The following is a 20,823-nucleotide window of genomic DNA, read 5'->3' as shown; positions in this document are numbered from 1 at the left end:
GGAGGGTTTTGGTTGTCAAGGGGAAGCAGAGATATGGGGACAAGAGAGAGAGAGAGAGGCGAAGGCGAAATGCTTTTGGAAATAATTAAACTCCCATTAAATAATGGTGGAAACATTTTTTGCTGTGTTGGATGTCCTTGAAATCCAAGACATTGTGTAGCAGTCACACAGATTGTTATGTGTGTACTTACAGTTACAATCTTCCATGCAAGATACAGATGCATGTCTCTCCTTTTTACCCTTCACACGCTTTTTTTTTTCTTGCCAAGTCAAGGTTTACAAATTGTTCATAACATGGATAAGAGATGCTTATTTTAGTTATGGTTAGTTTTTCCGTTGTGGCTCTGTAATGAACAGAACTGCAGGCTAATCCTGCGGCTAAGGGCCACCTGCTCCCTGGCCTGTGTCAGGCAGGTTTCAAGGGAGGGGAAGGCTGCTGGCCAGCCTGGCCAAAGCAGCTTGTTCACAGCTCATTGCTGGGACTCACCTGGGGAGAGTCAGCCTGGCAACCGCTCACGTCCCTCCCCCAGAATATCACCCAGCCACTCTGGCATGGGCAGGAATGCAGGCCATCAAGCATAATATTTGATCTTGTTCAGTAATAGCTTCTGCAAACAATGTTTTGTGCCTAATATTTGATAATTGGTGGGTCTGACTTTCTTGTTTATGACATATTGCTGTTGTAGTACATTGAATTTTATCTTTTCAACCCTTCAGGCCATGACGTCTGGTTGCATTAAAATAAAAAAGCTGGTTGCACAAGAAAAATTAGTCATCTGTGGTCTAAGTAAATACTTTTAATACTTTTACTTCCTCTTGTTTTTTTTTTTTGTTTTGTTTTGTTTTATTATTCTATCCCCAAGCATTGTCATATGGCTGCATCAATTAAACATTTGCCACCATGCGGGATTTGCACCTGTGTTTGCTAAATACGATACGAACACAAAAATGCTGTTAAGTGATGCATTAATTTTTCAAGCGAGTCAATTAGGCAGCCTCTGCTGGATTTGACAGTGGCTGCTCATCAGAATTCTGAAACAAACAAACACTCACCAGGGCCACGGTGACCATACGTGAGCTAGGAATTAGGATACTGAGCATCGAAGATATGATATCATCTGGCAAACTGTTATATATTTACAGACAATTAATCTGTTTCTTAAAAAAAGACACAAAAAAAACAAAAACAAACACAAGCCCAAGATTTCATCTAATAATGTCAAACATGGATAACAGAGCTGTGATTCATAATTCTAGCCTGACACACACTCTTGTGTGGAATACCGTGCTGGGTGCCTCTGGCCCCAGTGTGAAATGTTCTTGAGATTGTCAAGGATTGGTGGCACAAGAAAGTTGTTTTCCAGTTCATGGAGGAAGGATGCTTTCTTTCAAGGCCTCAGTTAAAGCTTTGCAAGAAACCTGACTGTAGGATAGGTTAGTCATAGGTACCCACATATTCCTGCTGAAGGACAAGCAAGGATTGGGTGCTGAGTAGGGGGGCAACTCGGTGAAGAAGAACTCCGCTTGCCTTTTGCGAGGCGATGATGATGGGTTGCGTTCATTGCAAGGTTAAGTGCTCGTGAGTGTGCCTGGCAGAGCTAAGATAAGTCCTATGTTAAACCAAGATGGCACTGTATTGGTTTAAGACTATAAATCTTTCTTCCTCTCAGTCCCCGTGTCTCCTTTTCTTCCCCTTTCTCTGTGTTTCTCACACTTAATTAAAAAATGAATCAAATGGGTGGGTGGTGTGATTCAAGTGGGTCATACAGCTCTCTGTGTATTTTGCACAATTTCCTTCGCTGTGTGCGAGGCTGTCTGTGTCTGTGATTGTGGGCCTATTATCAAGGAAGTCCAAGCCAAGATTGGACTCTCTCCATCCCGTGGTTTGCTTGTGCTGGTGTACTCTGAGGTTTAATTATACGTGCATCCCCAATCTTTGTCTGCGACCGGGCTCCCCTCAACTACATGAACAACGAGAGTGAGAGATAGTGTTTGTGTGAGGGACAGAGAGAGATTGTGCCATCGATTTTTAGCGGCATGTCATTCTCTGTGTTCTCTCTCAGCAGAGACTATTAGCATAAATGCAGGAAAGCGGGGGGAGAAGGGTTAGGGGAGGCGGAGGTGTGGAAGAGTGAGAAGGACGGCCACAAGGCGTGACAGCACCCTTCCCTTTTGCTGTTCTTCTTCAGCGCGTCGTTTCTTGACATTGTGATTCACTGAGCGGCGTGCTCGTCAACCCCCGTCAGTCCCGTTGGCGTCGGGGAAGCAGACATGCAGTACCTGTTAAAGTGAAGCAGGGGAGACAGCTGTGAAAGCTTGTTGCTCGGCTGTAGCTTAAAACGAACATGGTGTTGGAAGGGATTTTAGGATTACTCATCATGAGCCAGGGACCGTTCAGAAATAACCCATCATTAAGAATAGAAATAGGCAAATGGAGTGTGAAGGTAGATAGGTTTGAGCATATCACTCACGCGGATTGAGCTGGGGACGTTTGCGCATTGTTGATGACGAGTGGGAGATACCACTCCACTTCAATGTGTAAAGACTCTCATGTAGACCATTGTAAGGCAAGCAGAGGGTAATTTTAGGCAAAGTAGCTCTTGATTTACCATTGCACAACCATAATGAAAAAGTGTAGCCTGGGTTTTAAAATAAAATGAGAGTCTTGTAGAATATATGGTCGCCGTGCTCTTGTTGAAGACCTTTCTTCAATTTGGCATGAAGCCCGTCCAAACCTTCTGCAAAATCAGCCAAGATTTCCAAGCGGTCTGCCTCTTCAATCAAAGCTGTTTCAATTATTCAAACATACACAGACGCAGCTCATTTACATCAGGCCATTAAAGGCAAAATGTTGTCTTAGAACAAAAGACAAACAGTGAACAAATTGCTGTGTTTGCACCAAAGAGAGATCAGAATGTGTTTTCTTTGTGGTGTGAGGCAGATTGATGGCAGTTAGCGCTGGAATTGTCTCACAGCCTCAGAAGTAACTTCTCCAGACTCCTTTTACTTCCCAGCGATCATTTAGCATATGGTGTGTGAGGACTGATAATGATGGATTTCAGGCTGAATTGTAGTGCAGATGTAGTAAATTGACTGATCCCTCATCCCATTGTCCAACACTTTTATCCGGCACAGCATTGTATGTGTTGTTGCACAAAGAGAATTGATAATCAACCATTAATATTCATCAATTCAGGCTGAACAGCAAGATTGCAAGGGCTGACAGTGATACAGAAAAGGAAAAAGAAAAAAAAAAGAGCCTTTGATTATTGATTCACCAAAGGAAACTGATATGTCCGGAAGGAGAGAGAGAGAAAAAAAGTCTTTGTCTTTGTGTGTGTATGTGCTGTGGGGAAAAAAGAAACACAAGCTTCGTTCTTCCAAACAAGCTGTTTGACAGGATTCCCAACAAGAAGGACCACAGTAGTATCAGATTGGTGGTGTAATCTGCAGGGTGTTTGCTCGAAGCTAGAAATGATATTCTGTAGTATATGTGATATTTGCTGTGCCCCCCCCCCAAAAAAAAAAGAAGACCATTTTCTTCTACTGACTTGTCTGAATTGATACGATCCTTTGTTCTTGTTTTCCCCTTCAGAGGTACATTCAGGTGAAGCTGATAAGAGAGAACAATTTGGATGCACTGCTTCTGTGTGTTCTTTGGAAAAAGCAGGTGCCCCCCATATGTATTTATTTACTGAATGGTGTATCTGATTATCTCACTATGATATAAGTTAAGATTGGAGTTCTTTTATTTTGTCTGTTTACCACCTCGAAGTGGACCTGAATAAACCATCTTTTTTTTCTGGGAAAGTCTTTTTTCCAAATTCAATTCAGACCTTTTTGTTGCTTTTGTGGCTTTCTGCACTTTGGTCTGCTAGTACAAGATGTGGGACATCAGTCTATAAATACTGATGCGCACAACTTCTGCTCGGCTAGATTGCCTCTCATCTGGCCCCTACCTCCACCTCCGCCCCACTCTCTCTCTCGCTCTCTGTCTGTCTCTCGCTGTGTGACGGGGTGATTATGGAGAGAGTGACTCTTGAGCCCAAGTAAGCTTGCCTCCGGGGCTGATGGGGTGTGGTTCAATGATATTGTTAAAAAATTCTCTGAGTGTTGTCACTCTGCTGCCTGACATCACCAAAGCTACAGTAAGCTACATCCTGAGACTCCTGCCAGCCGCCCTACTGCTGCTGGTTTACAGCAGATCAAAGGTTGGTCTTGACTCGTCGTGCCAACGTGTCCTCTGATTAGCAGGGATCCCCCCATCTTAATCTGCATTTACTTCAGCTGCAGCAATTGAGCGGATATCTGGCTCTGCCTTTGATTGATGGACGTGGAGTGGGAGTTAACGTGAATATTAGCTAAATTATTGCCAGTGATTGATGGCCAATTTGACAGATAAATTATAAGCACTGGCTCGGATATAATAAATTCTGAAATATAGCCCAAATTAGACACAGGTTCCGGAGCCATAGTGAGAGGGTTGTATCAAAAAGCTGTCCAGGAAAGGAAAACCCATCAATGTTTGTTGGACTTAATTTCATTCCATTTGGTTTCTCACACCCACAACAGCTCCTGGAATACAGCTCTGTAATCTCTCTTCAGGCAGCACTGCAAAGATCCGTATTGAGCTGCAGTCTAGCAGTAGCTCCTCTGTCTCTCAGCCCTTAGATCTCCATTGCCTCCTCTCGTGTAGTTTAGAAAAAAACAAAAAAAAAAACAAAGAAAAAAAAAACATGCTAACATCCCTCTGTCCTCTGCTTCTACCTCCTTTCCCTCCTTTGTTACCACACACCTCTCTTTCCCAGAGGCTCACCTGTACAGTATATCACTAATGCCGGCAGGGCCATTATATCAATGGGCCATGGTCACAGTCTCCCTCTTCCTTTCCAATCTCTCCCTCTGTCTGTCCCTCCCGGTCTGTAATAAAACACTGGGCCCAGCGGTGGCTCTGATAGAGCTGTGGGATCACATTAGTGCTGCCCTCGAAGAGCTTGACAGGTTGTCTATGGCTCTGTGTTGTCATCCTGGTTCCCATTTACAAGCTGCGTATGTGTATGTGCACGTGTGTGTCGTACAGTAGTCCATTCGGGAGTGTTATAGACTAAAATGAGATGATTGGACACAGGCTTGAATGGAGTATATTTAGACATGCGGGTTATGTGTGTAACAGTAAATACGGTGTGTCTGTGAAGCTTTATAGCTGGTGTATCTGTGTAAACATTGGCTGGGTTGTCCACGCAGTCATATTTATGACAGATTCCTCTCCAAATTGCTCTATATATGATTTGAGCCGAAATTGCAAAAACTGAAATATGTGGTATTTCAAATTTACAGGTCACCTCATCCTCACTGGCATTATTACTTTTCCAGGAAATGTATTATTGTTGCTTGTATCTTAAATGTTATTGCCAAGTCATTTTGTTTTTACCTGCCTGTCAGTGATCATTTAATAGAAGTACTGTAGTGAATGTTCAGATTTTATCATTGGCAGATGTTTTATTTTATTTTATTTTTTTTGAAAGTCACTTGTTTCCCTCTGTGTGTCTGTCTGAACACACCCACTCATATAAACATGTAGCATACACATCCATCTTCTTCTCATATGTACCTGGCGACCGCTGTGCATTAAATCATTTACTGTATTTCCCCCGTGTATTTTCATAAGGGAGCAGAAATCATGTCTCAGCTCAGTGTATCGTGAGGAGGCAGATGACGCGTCCCGTCCGTGATCCCTGGAAGCTCTCTTGTGTACATGCATCAGCTGCAATTATAATTTTACATGAAAGCACATCCATTCACACAGCTTCAGAGTCCCTGAGCAAAATAACAAGCTTGCTGCTATCACTCACATCTGTGGCTCAGCGTGATTAAATCCATGTTGTACAGTGAGTAGCTCACGCGGGGGCCACTTTCCTGAGCTTCTACATCACTGCTAATTCATAGCAAATGGCCCCTTTATGGTTTCACCGTGGACTGCGATGCTGCGATTAGCTCTTTCCCATGTCAGTGTTTGTCAGTCAACGGTGTCAAACTCTTCCATTGGAAATCCTGAAAAGCCCTCTCCTCTCATTAAGCACAACTCTCCTTCCGCCCCTGCTCCGATTTAACTGCTTTCTTTCCCTTTTTCTCTCCTCTCCTCCTGCCTCCCTCACACTCCCTGGCTCACCGGGCTTGGCCTGGGTTGGCTGTGCGGAGGTGGAGCGCTTAGCAGGCTAAATCATCTGGCACTCTGCCTCGAACTTTGCTCTAACTAATTTATAGGAATTAAAGCAGTTCACCTCAGACGCTTGCCCCGGGTGCTGCTATGGCTAAATTAGTCTAGTTTCTTTATAAAACAGGGGATTTTGCTTTGTTTGGATTATATCTCCATCAAAGCATCAAGAGATGCATTTGCAATTTAACAGGCTTAAGTATCTTGGCCTTTGTCTTGTACTGACATTTAAAGGATTGTTGATTTCTGAGACAAAACACAGACCCGTGAATAATCATATTTTAAATAGGCAGCAAGACAACTAAATTAAGGCAATATTTTCGAGCCTGATGTTGGACATCATGCGTTCTGATGAATCTGGACTGTTTTTCCCAGTCGAAAGACCGGCCAAGCATCAGTAGCAATAAATGAGGTTACAATTATTCAAATCTGATTATTCAAATGTAAAAGATTATGATTATCTGAAACCTGCTAATTGGCCCTTGCCTCTGACATCGTAGTTGTTGGTATAAGCCACAGCAGCAGTAGCAGCTAAAGATTCCTGCTCCCTGTGCCAGCGTGCTCTTGTGGGCTCGATGTTTGGCTCAACTCCCCAGTCATCTCCTTTCCTATGGATAGAGCCCAGCGTATGTGAAATGCTGCAGGCTGCTGCAGGCAGCTTATCCCTGCGCCTCTGCTCCCATACACGTCCCATCAGCCAAACTGGGACTGCCGGAGTAATCTTGTTAAGAATGGATGTTGTTATTGTGCGACTGTATGTGCATTTGGCTTCACGGTTAGCTTGGAGCACACGTGGGCTTGAGGAGGAGAGACAATGGGGAGGGAGTTTTGGATCAGTGGGGGGAGTGAGTGCCTATTTCTGGCACTTAAAAGATGACAGTCCTCAACCCTCTTCCTCCGCCTCCTTGCTTTCTCTTCTCAGTCCTTCTCAGGCGCCTCTCTATATTTCCCAACCGCCTCATACAACATAATAACAACAAAGCGGCCTCAGTAAACAGTGGATATGACATTTACTTGAAGATCAGTGTCTTCACCTATAACAGGTATTAAAGATGATGATTATCATCACTGCTGAGCAGAAGGCAGGGGGTTGCTCACCTCAATCATTGAGTTGACAATAAAAAAACACACACACACACACAAGAAGAATCAATGGTTCCATCCTTTACTCTTCTCTCTTTCTCAGTGCAACCACTCCTAACTCTGGTATCTGGGTGCCAACAGACTGTGGCTTTGACCTTTCTCACAAATGAATTATTTCGGTTTAATGATCCCTTCTGCAGAAAGAACAAAAAGATGAAATAATAGCCACGGGAGGAGAGGCGGGAACGTAAAAGGGCAGCACCCACACACACCCCGTACTTTATTCTCCAACCTTACTTACACCCTACCTGTGAGGACACCTGTATCTTTCTAATAATGCCTCTTCCTTGTGTTTGTGTCTCCAAGGTGTATGTGATACATCTAGCCTGAGCATTACAAATGAACTGACTACAAGAAAAAAAATACCCTGGATGTCACAAGCAGGTGGTGATGATGGAAACATGCGCTCCTTTGTGTGTGTGAAAGTGACACTTTGGATTTTTTTTTCTTTCCTCCTCCAATGTTTGATTAATTCCTCTTTTTTTTTTTTTTTTTTTTTTACAGCCGGATCAGAAAGGGGGGTGGGAAGTGGAGGGGGGGGGGGCTTCTTACATGCATGAAAAATTCAAAACGTTATAATATAAAATCCAGATGAATCATGAATGCTTAATGGGAATCAGGGCCGAGTGTGCAGGATGTTGAAATTATTCTCAAAGAATCCTGGCGTATGTGCATTGTCTGCCAGCGCGTGCACAATGAGTAACATGCCATGTTAACGTCGCCTCTCTCAGCTGCTCTCTCCTCTCTTGATGGCAATGAAATGAGGTGTTGAGGGACACTGAACAGAGGATGCCAGAAACATGTGAAAAGCTTTTAGGGGGTAGAGGCCGTCTGTTATCGAAGTCTGGCTAATTGCCTTTATCCTAGCCACAACTGACTGTTGTTGTGCTTGTGGATTGGACATGCACTGATGGTCTATCTGATGAAATATGAACAAATCTTTGCTAACACCCGGTTTTCTCTATTGTGTTTTAATGAAAGGCAGAGTTCCAAGAAAAACTTCTGCTATTATGAATAATAGAACATCCAATTAGTGTAACATCATCGCAGAGGAGTTTGATGAAAGACTGGACTGGTGTAATGTTGGAGAAGAGTGAACATTTAGTTAAGTTATCAGTGTTTGAATGTAGTATGGTTGTGTAGGTTGATTGCTTATGATTTGATCATGATGTCATACAAGATTAAACCATGCAGAGTACCTTTTAGAGTACAGAAATGTACACTATGATGATAGTGCAGCATCTTTGCATATTCCTCATATATTACTACAAGCGATCTGTCATTTTATTAAATGTAACATTTTGGAGGATATGGTCAAATTTGTATTCTACTCAAAGTGGTGATAACCAATGTCCGGACTGTTAAAATTCAACTATAGCATAAACCTGTAACCTCAGCACTGCAGCTTTTTAGCATATTTTTTGGGATGAGATCAATGATTTGTATGAATATGTGTGGAAATCATGCCTAAAGCTCCAATGACTGATTTCAGAGCTATCAAGACGCAAACTGGAGAAAATAATACTCTCTACAATGTTGATTGAAGATACATTTTTCTTTTTTTTCATCTTGCAAATATGGTACATTTAAGTTTGTATTCCACTTGCTAGCATTAGCCATGATTCCCACTCGATGGTAGAGTTCATCCCACATAATGCAAAGGAAGAGGTTTAGTTTAGTGTTCACTATTTCTTTTTATGGGTTTAGTTGTGGTAGTGACAAATAACCAGCAACAAGAAGTCCTTTAACCTCAGCAGTGATTGCATCATTACATGGAGTAACATACAGAAATTATAGATGGGACTGAGACAACAGCAAACAGTTTAGGGCCATTGGAAATTATGTGAGATAACAAATTATTTTTACTAATTCACTAATTTTTCAAATTATTTGAATTTGCAGCGAACAAATTATTGTACCAATGTCAGTCAGGACCAAAAATTCACACCCACTGCAGAACACTACTGTCAAGGGCACTCTTATTCTTCTAATAAATCAAATGTACATTTTCTCTTTTTTGGAAGTTTTAAGAGCAAAAGAGAAAAAAAAAAACATAATCTACAGTATGTAGTGATTTTAACTTCACTTCAACTTTAAATATTATAAGGCATTTCAATAATTCTAAGTATTGCTTTGTTGTAAAAGGAGCTATTCATTTTCTAAACTTATTCTGCTTTTCCTGCAGGGTCACAGGGGGCTGGCACCTATCCCAGCATGCACTGGGCAAGAGGGTATACCCTTACAGGCTGCCATGCTATCATGGGGCTAACACATGTTCACACTATCATTCACACCTGCAAGCAATTTAAAATTTCCAGTTCACCAGTTAACCTGCATGTCTGTGGGCAGACACAGGAAAAGTCCACATAGAACCACTGTGCTGATTTTATTAATTAAAGGTTTTTTTAGTTGTTGTTTTTTTAATGTGTTAGTAAAAGCTGCCTGAAGGACAGTTAAAATCAAGACAAAAGCTTGATTTGTTATTCATTTGTGTGATTAAGAATGCCGTTAAATAATGAACAAGAAGTGTAAAGATACTTTGAAAATCACCCCCCCCCCCACACAAAAAAAGAAAAATCAAGGAGCTGTGTCTTGGAGGGAAACCCCACTGCAAGTCTCATGAGATGACTCTCCTCGCCTCTAAGAAGAGGAACACTCTGCCAAATGGCACAGTGCCCTTTTATGTTACTTTCTGTGCTTTATCTGCGTCATGAAGCCGCGTTGCTGCTGTTAGCTGATGAAGACGAGGAGCAGCTGTGGTGAGGCAGCAATATTTTAATGGCTCCAAAGATCTTTGAATGGTTTGTCATAGGGGGGAAACGACCTGGGCCAACCCCCAAACCATTGTAGCCTCCATCTGGATGGAAACAGTCACACAGGTCCTCATTTCCCTTCATCTCAATCTGTGCTGCACTCCCAGTGTTTACAGAAGCCGGCGCCCGCTTGAATCACCACTTGCCAAGATGTGGCATGTTTATCAGTGTCTCTTTCTGCACACAGTAACACACAGGCACATAAACACAGATGCACATGCAAACACAAACACACAATGTCTATGTGTCTCATTGAGTAGCCAGATAAGAGAACATGACATTATCTTTTTGGTTTGTCTGTGTACCTGTGCACATGTACTCTCATACACAAACACACACACATGCATGTGTGTCAGTCCGTGAGCGTGCACCCATTTGTCCACACATTGTGTGTGCAGTCAAAATGCTAATGTCGTATCTGTCTTGATGACCTTTTCTTCTTTGTTGATGCCAGATGTTTTTTTTTAAAAATATCGAGCTGATATCCTGGGTTGTGTAATTACCGCACGGCAGAAACACACTGCCTCTTTATTAGTTTTCTGACAATGGCCTTCCTCGTCATCGCTGAGTGCTGTGTGTGTGTGTCGTGGTGTATGCAAGGCTCTTCTGTTGACCTGTTTACACAGCTGAATCCTACACTATCAGTCCTCATAGCACATGCTGCTGCTCACACACATCTGATAAAGACAAAGGATGGAGTGTGTGATGTTACGTCCATGTCAATTTAGCTCAACAATAGTCATAATATCCATAATACCTATTTACTTAGAAAGCTTCTTAGAAGTGATCTCAGGGGATTCATAAATGGATCATATCCAGTCCAACACGTAGATGAAAAAAAGCATGAAGGGATTTAAAAGAGCGGATATCTGAGTGCACTAAATTACTTCAACAAATACCACATCAGATCAAGAAGGAATTGGGATCAGGTTTCTTGAGCAGGATCTTTGCACAGGATATGCGTGCTAACATTTACAATGCAAAAATGGGAGCAGGATTCTTGTCTTTGTTGCATCACTGGTTCGGAGGGAAAACGCATGTCAAAAAGGTCTCTGTGCATATGTAATGGGATCCTACTCTGCAGCGCCTCAACATTTGTCGATAAGGATCACACTCCCCAGGTTCGACTCCGGGGATTAGGGCAGAGGCCGTTTGATCTTGGTGGTTTTGCATAAAAATCACAAGTCTCTTGAACCCGTTTGCAAAGGAGCTGAGTTAGCTAATTGGGAGGTGCTGCTGCATGCCGGGATGGACACACTATAGCTTCATGTGGTGTCCTCAAGATGCCTTTGGCAGCACTGCAATTACAGTAAAGTTGGAGCGCTGTGTTATTGATGCTCTCAGAGTGCAGGAAAGAAGAAGGCTTTTTTTTTTTTTTTTGAGTCATACAGAAATTAAGACAATGTAACAATGCTTTCAAACGGACACACACGCACGCACACACGCTGTATTGTGCACACGTGAGCTCAAATAGCAATTTATCCCGATCGCAGCAGGAAATCAGACAGGAAACTAAACATATCCATCATCAAATATGAGCCGTGGTCAGCATCAGATGGTCAAAGTGAATCGTGAAAAGCTCCGGAGTTGCGTTCAGGGTGCACAGCGGATCCACATGCGCCCTAAGCAGCCAATACAGCAAAAGCAGAGAGGGGGGTGCCAGTTACGGAACATAATTGCTACTAATGACCATTAGTAGTTTGGTTTTCATCCTCCAGGGGCCTTAGAAAAGGCCTTTCGTCTTATCAGTTGATTAGAAGCAAATAGACGGGGCCGGATCCTGCATATTAAGTAAACAGGGGGCTAAAATGGTGTTACTCTATCAGGGGAAAGCCTAATGGAGTGGCAGGGAGCTCATCCTCTGCTAATGCCTGAGCTCCAACAAATGGACAACTGCTCACTCGCCCACCCACTTGTCAAATATTGGTTCCATTTTTTTTTCTCCCACCAGTTGAAATTGTATCTTGAAAAAAGTAAAAAAGTAAAAAAAAAAAAACAGCAGCAAAAAATCATTCCATCAGCTTGAGGCTTGGGCTCTGTTTACTTTCCTGCTCCTACCAGCAAAATGCTGTAGACCTTTGTGCTGCACCGTAGTAATGGCACTTATGCTTTTCCAGCAGCAGTGCTGGTATCCAACTGTCAGCAATGACAGCAAAGTTGTTGTCCCCCCCCCACCCCCTCCTCTCTGTTGATTCATTTGCATTATGCAAATGAACAATTGATATGGATCTTCTCCCCTCCGATGAACATTTTGCACAGCAATTTGCCAAGCAAGTAATTACTTATTGATAGAATTATATTACACAGGAAATTGTTGTATGAAATGGCAAACCCATCTCATTGAAATGGTAGCAAAACAATAGGAATAACAATAATAAAATTAGAAATCATCAGTTAAATGGACATGAGTTATGGAGGCTTGCACTCATCACGGCTGTTCTCACTGCCTGCTCTTCATCATCACCTGTGGTTGCACTCTGGGCTTGTGGCTTTGCATTTGAATTAATTCCAAACATTATTAAAGATACAAATTCACTGTCTCACCCCACTGCACTACACAATGTAGTTGAGCTACAGGAATATCAGCAGTTGTGATGCAATATTTATGCTCTGTTTGTATAACCTCTGTGTCACATTGTGTGTCGTGAGCAGTGATAAATCCTTTTTAAGGAAAGAGTTGAAAAATATTTTGGAAACAAGTTAATTTCTCACAGTGTCGTTACATTTAGAGTTGATGATAAATCATTAAAACAACAGTAATTCAGTACAGTACCCCCAAGTGGAAAAGGTAATACTTAGATGGACATCATGTTAAATTATGGCTGGGATTTGTTTTAACACAAGAGACTCTCTGTGTAATTATAAATCAAAGGCTGGATTCATGTTTTGTATATATACTTATAAGACCAATTTTCAGCACAGCTATTTCAACTTGAAGGCAAACAAGTCAAAGCACTACAAGTCAAAGCAATCAAGATGTGGCACTTCAACACTGTGACTTCTGGTAACCTTGAGGGGGAAAAAAACAAACAGAACACCCAGAGCCACCAAAGTCAATAAAACAATTAGTATCACTCCAGCAGGATAAGAGGTCAGTCACATGAATTTAATTATATTATTCACAATGCCCTATCTCGCAACTGTATTTCCTTCTGTGTGTACCCATCTTAATTGTGGAAAGAAATTATTTCCCAATGCTTTGATGCTGTTTGTGTTTGCCTCAGTGCCATTGCAGCTCTAATATCGAGCATCCTGAGAGATTGGCACCTGGAGGAAAACAGAAAGGGGAAAAGAAAAAAAAAAGGGCCAGTGTGCAGCTGCATTTTCTTCCTCAGTAATCGAATCCCTCAAAAGGGGTCCATTTTTCTTCATCTCCCCAGGTCCACAGGACCTTTAAACAGAGCAAGGCACCAAAAGAAGGCGCCATAGAACACAATTATAATTCCAATATAGTCTTGTAAAGAAAATGTAAACAGATAGCCAGGCTGCAAAGCTGCCCCCATTTTCCCAGAAGACTGGTAATAAAGTAGAAAAGATGTAATACTGGAAGAGGCTTTTTACCCCCTGTCCTTTTCTCACTCCAGAAATTGAAAAGTGTGGCTCTCTGTGATGACGCTTGTGGAAGAAGGGATGCTCTGAGATTCATGAAAGATTTAAAGAAGAGACACAGTAGTAGATCTCACCAGAGGCGCTAATGCGGTTTTACAAATGAAGTCTAATGCGCAAGTATTGATAAGAATAAATGGTGCTCTGCAGTTCTGCTAGATCCCCTCTTTACAGTACCATAACTGTGCATGTTTTGTCACAGGCTTAATTTCAGAACCCTCTGAACTCTGACTGGGGGCACAAACAAGCCTCTCTGTCCCCTCCACAAGTCTGAACAAGAACAAATCATTGGCAGATTTTGATTTGTAAGAGTTTGCTGCTTTCATATGGGTAAATTCTCTGGGCTTTTCCGTTAGCCCTTTCCATAGTTTTCTCCTCTCTTGAATATTCCATTTGTTGTGTGCTGTCTTGGGGGTAGTGTTTGTTCTATGCTTGATTTTGTTTTTTTCTCAATTTCATTCTCCAGTCATTGGAAGGCAGTTTAGGCTGCTTACGATAATTTCCTGGCAGTGGTTGCAACTGTCCTAATAATTACTAGTAGTGGGAGCTGCTTGGGCACACAGCTTAAGGGCATGTGTGCATACATGACAGAATGTCTTGTCTGTTGCATTCATTCACAGAAGACATCGCTCTTCAAATCGTCTATCACACCAAAGTTTATAATCCAATAGTGACGATAAAAGTCTTCTGTTGTTTTCAGCCATTCGGGCTGTGTGGCCTTTAGCGTGTGAATCTGGTGGAGTTACTCACTCAGGCTAGCAGAAGCAGCTCCTAGAGCCGGTTAGTGGGTTGGTTATGACTGGCCACGCAGCTTCCTACTGGGTGTAAATCACAGACAGAAAGATAGAGAGAGGCATGGATGTTTTTTCACTTGTGTGAGTGAGCATGTATGAAATTGTGTGCGTGTCCCTTTTTGTCTATGAGTGCGTGAATCTCAGTCTGGGCCAAGAAACAGTAAGGCCCGGCAGGCCGGGATGGCGTGGAGGAGGTGTGGGGGGGGGGGGGGGACAGTTTAGTGTGAAAAGGGGAAATGGCACGGTGCTGCTGAAGCTAGTCATCCGTCTGCTGTGACACCCAGCGTGCATGGAAGATGTCCCCGGGACTCGGCAAGGCAGAGAGGAAGTGTGGTCGTGCAGGGGAGTGGGCGGCAGAGTGGAAGTGTCATCCTATCCGTAAGTGTCACTCTGTCTCTGGTTCACTGTCTGTCTGTCGCACATGGACACTGTATCTTTGCTTCGCACTTGCTGTCGCTTCCCAAATGTTCGACGATGGTAATACGCAAACGTTTTTTCAACCTGTTGAACCCTGAGATGCCTTTACACACCTTTTGTACAGGCCTCTGGCATAGTCACTGCATGGGATTGCAGATAACTAGGTGAAGCACAAAACCTACTAAAAAACAAGACACAAACAAATATTATAGCAGTATATCAACGTATAGGGCAGAGAGCCTTAGTACCACTACATTTAAAGGACATTCTGAGTCTTAGTGCTGTCAAATAACACATTCCTAAAACAAAGCAAATAAGAAAATCAGTTTTATCTTTTTCCTAATTACATTAAAGATAAATATGTATTTCTTACAACTCTAATGCTTTAGGTGACCTAAACAGGGAGTTCATACTCACATGAAGTCACTGAGTAGGCTGCGTTCTCCACCTGAACAATTGACACGTGCAGTAACTCTTTCTCATACTGAAGAAAATGTCTAAATTCGATGTTCATCAGGCAAGAACTGAAGCTACAAGGGACATTTGTTTTATATATATAGATATATTATATATATATATATATATATATATATATATATATATTCAGAGGCATGGTAGTGAATTGTACTTAAGTATAGGTTTCATTTGTAACTTTGCACTATATTTTAGAAACATATGATGCGTTTTAGATTTTTAATTTAGTAAATAAATGTAGTGGAGTGGATAAAGTGGCACAAATTGTAAATACTTACAGTACAGTAAATGTACTTAGTTACATTTACATTCTTGCACTACAAGCACTACTTATTAATAGTGTTACCTTCACTATCAAGTCTCTCTCAGTGGGTGACCCAGTTGGGAGAAGGAGAAAGACAAAGAGAGACAGAGAGACTGAGGGGGGAGCCAGAGTTGCTGGGATTTTAATGGCTTCTGCTTGCCAAGTGTGGTCATGAGCCTCCAGTGCACAGACAAGGCCTAATCAAAAGCCTCACACCGTGTGAGTGACAGCATCAAAGTGCATCTGCATACTGCGGGGAATTCTCCCAACTTTCTGATTTCTTCACAATTAAAGTGGGTGCAGGAATGGAAACACACGCTGTGATGATTTCTCCCCCTTCCCGCATCTCTATCTCTCTCCCTTCTCTTTCCACTTTCCTCCCGTAAACAACATGAGTGCTTATCCAGTCCGCCTGTTATGTTTGTGTACATTATTTCCCAACCCTCAGGAGGCCCAGAGAAGAGGATAGGAGAGGAGAGGAGAGGAGAGGGAGAATTAAAAGGGAAGAGAAAGAGCTGAGGAGTGAAAATGTAGAAAAGACACCATGAGAAACACTGCTGAGAGGAAGACAGAGAGAAGCAGGCAGTGCAGGGAGAGCTGGATTTTCACACCATTATTGCTTGTAGAGCGTTTTAGCACCCTGGGTAACTACGCTATGTCAAAAAAAAAAAAAAAAATGATGTGCTGCTCTAAGAAAACATCTTTCAGGAATATGACAGTCTGACCTATAGCAATAGCAGTTGACCAACAAAGTATAAGCACAACATGAATTACTGTTCATGCTTAAAGACTTAACTGTAGCTTGTGTTTTTTCAGTGTTTGCTTCTTCGTCTTTACGTTACGCGCTGTAAATATTTCACTCAAACGTCTTTCTTCCCCTTTTTTTGCTTTTTTTGGGAAAAGTATCAAACAAAAACTCAAAGATAAAATTTATTTGTCTAGTTTATACTTTCTATCGCCATTTGCCTCCCTCGCATTAGCGGATTGGCTGCTCAAGTGCTGCTTCCTATCAAGGGAACTGCAAAACTCTGCACGAGCCAGAATGATGGAAATTACTTTTCTGGCTTCTCTGTGTTGCGCTAGTGTAAGGCCAAGAGAGTATTTCAAATGTAATTGAGTTGGGTGCGTACACAAAGGCAAAATGGTGTGTTTGTGACCAAAACGGTGCACATTATTTCGCTTTTGGATATGTGGCCAAACTTTTAACACAGCTATATTCACCTCCTTCCAAATTTACCTGAAACTGGTTGGCAATATCAAACAATTGGTTTTGTTTTATACATGAGTCCTTTAGACCTTCCAGTTTCCCCTCCACTCTTCCCAAAGTGACTCCCAAGCGCTTCCATTTGGCTTTGATGTTATTAAATGAAAAGACCTGAGGTTGCAGGGAGTATACCAGCGCTTGCTCACAGCATTGCACTTGACAGAACCATTTGGGAACTCACCAAATTCAATTTCTATTACTGCCAGTCTAATGACGGTGACGACCTCACATAGTAAATGTAAAGTTAAACTTTTATTTTCCACAAGCTCTTAGAGATTATTCTTGCTCCTATGACGTCCTTTGTTTTTTCATCCACCCGTACTGACAAGACAGGTCAATAGGTTTGGCCACCCTGTTTCTGTGTATGTAAGCATTTTTGCCAGCATCTGGAAAGACTAAATGGATATTGGAAGCTGTTGCCGGAGCCGAAAGAATGTTGGACAATGGTTGAGATTGATGACTGTTTGGGCGCTTTCCCTGTGACCCCACCGCATCTGGCAGGAACAAAGTCAGGCAGGTGTGACAGCCAGCATCCATCTACTAGTCAGCTGTAATAGGGAGGGGGCATTTGTACCGGGACACACAAATGCGCACAAGCACCAACACACACTCATGCACAAAACACACACATATGCAGGCACACAACACAAACACACTACAGCCTGTGTTTTCCACACCTTTTAGCAAGCAGGGATGCACACATATATCTGTTGCGCACACACACACAAGCCAGTAAGCGAGGCAAGCATGCACACTCTCATTCAGGCACACACACACACACACACACACACACACACACACACACACACACACACACACACACACACACACACAAAAAAAAGCCTTCCTGGCAAGCTTTACTGCTTGTCTTTCCAGGAAGGAGTCGTTTTGCGATGCTGACTTCCTTCAAATGTCTGAGAGCTCTCACGTCTTATTATGGGAGACAAATGGCATGTCGTACTAAGGCTGTGTCCCAACTCATTAGCTGTGGACATGACAACCATTGCAACACATCTCACTAAACTGTGTCCCCGTCTCTTGGTAGAATGTGTGAAACACTTCACATGCACAGACAGCACGCATGTTGGGATTCAAAATGTAATCAAAGCTCTATCAGGCTGATAAAATAGATATTAGCTGGTCCTTGACACTTCAGGTATGTGATAGAGGCTCCCCTTAGACCAAAACGACTGCCTTGTAACAACAGCTTATGATGCAGCTTGTGTGATATTTTTTTAAAGAACAGCTTAACATCACATTTTAGCTCTGACACATTCCCTTCACAAACTCCTATTTGTATGTCCGTGAAACATTTTATTAAATTTTTGGTCACATAGACAGAATTTCTCTGGAAGAAGGAGAATTAATTCTGTTGCATCATACGATTCAAAATTGGACCAGGATCAGAAGGTAGTGTGATAAAGTGACTGCACATGCAATTTACTAACTCATAAGGTGGGTTAAGTGTAAGTTATTATTCAAAACGCCAAAATAAAGCAAAAAACTGTGAATGTGTGGTATTTAATTGCCTTTTTGATTTCCATTTTAATTATGATCCATCCATTATGATTACAATTTTGATCATGATGCGTTTCTGAAGGTTTTCACCATAATGAAATGGGAATAAAACTGACTGGTTTGTGTGTGTGTGTGTGTGTGTGTATGCATGCATGTATGCATGGTCAAAATATAAGCACACATACCACATATTGCAACATCAGTACATGTTATAGTATGGACATGCAAACATGCAGGCTGCTCAAATAATGCTGGAAATACCTCAGACCTGTATGCTGTATAAGGAGGATGGTGACATTTAAGGAATGGGGCCTGAATGCAGTCATGCAGGTTTTCTTTGCCGTAAAAGCATCTCTCAGCTGGGTGGTCTGTGCCACCATTGTTAGAGTCCCTCAGTGTGTCAAGCCCCAGGGTACTAGCCACCATCACCACCACCACCACCACCCAGCCACCTCCACCTCCACCACAACCATCGGTACTCCCCTCCCTTCGCTGGCATGGAAAATCCCCCATGAGTCTCTTCTCTGATGTAAATCACAGGTAGGGGAAATGTGAGCCCGGCTGATGCACCGGCACTGTGCCGTGAAATCTCTGTTGACATTACCGACGGGCGATTCCAGAAAAGACACAGAGCGAGAGCAGGAGAGGAGGAAGAGAGCGATAAAGAGGAGAAGAGAGTGAAAAAAGAGAGAGAGATGTGAGGAGACGTGAGCATTTCAGGGAGTCACTTTTGACTTTCTTACTTTTAGACTCACTGTCTTGTCTTCGTCTCCAGGTTGATGGACTGAGCTCAGTGGGTTGTGCGCTTTTATCCCCAGTCTCTTATTGAGATCTGGCATGTTTAATGATTTTTTCTTCTCTCTTTTATAGACTGACACAGAGAAACTACCTGTTTTTTACTGGTCTTAAAAAAGCACCTTTAATTCAGCCGCTGGATCTTACAGCTATAATACCCTCTAGGCCTAACCTGCTTTCTTACTTTTCTTTAGGTAACCTTTTAACAGACAAAGATTGATTTTTTTCCAGCTCTGGTAGCTTTGTTATGTGATAGCAAGAAGTGTAAAGATGAAGATAACTTGAAAATGAAGTGAAGGTAACAAGGGAATCAGGGAAATGGGTTATGAGAGGCAATTTCCATGCCCACTCCCCCTTCCCATGCACTGAGGGGAAGAGTAAATTACTTTTACTTTAGTGTATGAAAATATTTAGTTGTACTTCTTCTCAAGTGCAGCATTCCAGGATGGCTTTGGTATCATTTCTCTTGCTGATTCTTGGTTTTGTTCTATTGAAGTGGTGCAATGGGATGTAAAGGTTTGCCTTGTAGCCAAAGGATATGATTATGTAACTGAGAGAGGCCTTGGATATTTGTCTAATGTCGCGGAGGAAGGCTGGGGAATTTTGTTTCTGAGCGACGTGGTAATGCACTCGATGTTCGCCCGTGTGGGGTGAGTGTAGGGATAAAAGGAACGTGTCATCACTGTCCGCTGCATAAAACAACAGAGATGACTGTCTCCTCTCTCTGGTCTACTTTTTCTCCGCTCCTTGCTCCTTTGTTCTTCCTCTCTTCCTCCCTCCCTCCACCCTCTCTGTCTCTCTCTCTGGGTCCGTGTTCCAGACAGAGTGTGAAACACTTATAGTGGCATCATGACGCACAGAAAGAGTGCTTGCGCTTGTAGCTGCCGTCCACTCCAAGGTGATCTGACATCTTAAAGCGATGCTCTGCGCAATTGCACATTCACTCAGACAAGCGTGTTGACGTTGCTGCCTAGCCAAAGGACCCCTCCTGTCCCCCCTTACCAGTCTGAAGCTGGCTGCCAAGTGCTTCCGCGAAGAGGATGGCTTAATTGTTTCTGCCACAGCCATGCCTCTTCTTCATTTTTCTCTCTTTCCTTCCTAATCCCAGGGATGGGAAAATGGAGCTGTTATTTGCATGTCTAATGATACTCAATATCACAGGCCTCTCAAAGGAGAAGGCACAGATGATTATTAATATAGCCAATGAAGCACTCATTTATACTGCCTTTTGTTCTTACGCCTGTGCAAATACTGCTTTCCAATACCTGCCTATTAAAAGCCGTATCCCATGGAGAGATATGTTGGCTTTGAATGCGGAAAAACTAAAGCAGATATGGGTAAGCCTGTGTGTGTCTGTCTTTGTCAGTTTGAACACTGGCATAAGATAGCCTATCAATGTGCAAAAAAAAAAAAAAAACCTTGTCAGAAAAACGTAGACGAGATATTGATTCTCCTGGATATGAGATCAGTACTATTCTTCG

General features: G+C 42.4%; 1 protein-coding gene across 2 annotated transcripts in view; it reads left to right on the top strand.

The window, feature by feature from the left end:
• The window catches only part of cdh8 (cadherin 8), an 85,807-nt gene that overhangs the window by 3,292 nt on the left and 61,692 nt on the right, over positions 1-20,823 (top strand). The window lies entirely within an intron of this gene.

The sequence above is a fragment of the Larimichthys crocea genome, chromosome VIII (genome assembly GCF_000972845.2).
Source record: "Larimichthys crocea isolate SSNF chromosome VIII, L_crocea_2.0, whole genome shotgun sequence".
In the NCBI taxonomy this organism is placed as follows: domain Eukaryota; kingdom Metazoa; phylum Chordata; class Actinopteri; family Sciaenidae; genus Larimichthys; species Larimichthys crocea.
The sequence above is the reverse complement of the archived record's forward strand: the minus strand, read 5'-3'. Positions and strand labels throughout refer to the sequence as shown.